Below are 728 nucleotides of genomic sequence, written 5' to 3'. Positions count from 1 at the left end.
AAAAAAAAAAAAGTACCTGCATTCTTTCTTTTTTTCTTAGACAGAGTCTCACTATGTCACCCTTGGTAGAGTGCTGTGGCATCACAGCTCACAGTAACCTCAAACTCTTGGGCTTAAGCTATTCTCTTGCCTCAGCCTCCCAAACAGCTGAGACTACAGGCACCTACCACAATACCCGGCTATTTTCTGGTTGCAGTTGTTTAGCTGGTCCTGGCCAGGTTCGAACCTGCCACCCTTGGTGTATGTGGCTGGCTCCATAACCACTGTGCTACAGGCGACAAGCCATTTGTTTTTGAGACAGAGTGTCACTCTGTCACCCTGGGTAGCTTAGTGAGTAGGGCACCAGCCACATACACCAACGCTGGTGGGTTTGAGCTCAACCCAGGCCTGCTAAACAACAATGACAACTGCAACAACAAAAAAAATAGCTGGGCGTTGTGGTGGGTACCTGTAGTCCCAGCTAGTTGGGAGGCTGAGGCAAGAGAATCACTTAAGCCCAAGAGTTTGGAGGTTGCTGTGAGCTGTAATGCCATAACACTCTACCAAGGGTGAATGAGACTCTGCCTCAAAACAAAAAAATAATCTTGGGCTTGAGCAATCCTCCTGCCTCAGCCTCCCAAATAACTGAGTTTTATTCTTATGTTAAACATCTAGGCTCTGTTTTGAGGACACTTACTGCTTTATATTCAATCAAATAGACAGTCAAGCTGTCAGTATACATGCCTTAC

This window comes from Otolemur garnettii, unplaced genomic scaffold (genome assembly GCF_000181295.1).
Source record: "Otolemur garnettii isolate 467f Iridium unplaced genomic scaffold, OtoGar3 scaffold00230, whole genome shotgun sequence".
NCBI classification, from domain to species: domain Eukaryota; kingdom Metazoa; phylum Chordata; class Mammalia; order Primates; family Galagidae; genus Otolemur; species Otolemur garnettii.
This window is presented reverse-complemented; position numbering follows the sequence as displayed.